Source organism: Paroedura picta, chromosome 7, assembly GCF_049243985.1.
Source record: "Paroedura picta isolate Pp20150507F chromosome 7, Ppicta_v3.0, whole genome shotgun sequence".
In the NCBI taxonomy this organism is placed as follows: Eukaryota; Metazoa; Chordata; class Lepidosauria; order Squamata; family Gekkonidae; genus Paroedura; species Paroedura picta.
In genome coordinates this window covers 83,154,835-83,155,705 of record NC_135375.1, presented here as the reverse complement: position 1 = coordinate 83,155,705, position 871 = coordinate 83,154,835, and the positions used below count along the sequence as shown (strand labels likewise).

The following is an 871-nucleotide window of genomic DNA, read 5'->3' as shown; positions in this document are numbered from 1 at the left end:
TGTTAGTCATTCAGTCCTGTCCAAATTTTGACCATCCTATGGCTCAACTAAAAGCCTCTTGTGGCGCAGAGTGGTAAGGCAATGACATGCTGTCTGAAGCTCTGCCCATGAGGCTGGGAGATCAATCCCAGCAGTCGGCTCAAGGTTGACTCAGCCTTCCATCCTTCCGAGGTCGGTAAAATGAGTACCCAGGTTGCTGGGGGGTAAACGGTAATGACTGGGGAAGGCACTGGCAAACCACCCCCTATTGAGTCTGCCATGAAAATGCTAGAGGGCATCACCCCAAAGGTCAGACATGACTCAGTGCTTGCACAGGGGATACCTTTACCTTTACCTTTACGGCTCAACTGTCACAACGTTTCCTGATCTTGCACCACTTCTTTTAGCTGAATAGTGCTCTGGTTGCTGTCCATTTTAATTGTACCTAACCACCATGTTCTTTGTCCACCTGATTTCCCTTTACCACTGAACAATATTAGTGTAATAGCTGATAAGAACAGATACTACACTTGATCTTAGCCAAGGCCGAGAAAGCTGCCAATCTTAGTGTAATAGCTCCATCCATTGTGTTGATTCACATGATATGGCCAAAGTAAGTGAGTCAGAGTTTTGTGATTTTGCCTTCCAATGATATAGCAGGCTTTATACACACTTGTATTTCCTTGTTTGTGACTTTTGCTGTCCATGGTACCTGCAGAAGCCTTCTCCAGCACCAGGGTGTAAACTGCACGGAGCTTTTATTCCAACCCCAGATTGATTCAGTCCCTGCCCTCTACACAGAATGCGATTTCCGTTTGGATTTTGGCCGATTTAAAATTTCCTTCTGCAGCAAGAAGGATTGATCCGGTGTGACCCTACCTTTATTGTGCAA

General features: G+C 45.8%; 1 pseudogene; it reads right to left on the bottom strand.

The window, feature by feature from the left end:
- Nucleotides 1-415: 415 nt before the first annotated feature.
- Nucleotides 416-538, bottom strand: LOC143842506 (U2 spliceosomal RNA; annotated as a pseudogene).
- Nucleotides 539-871: the final 333 nt, after the last annotated feature.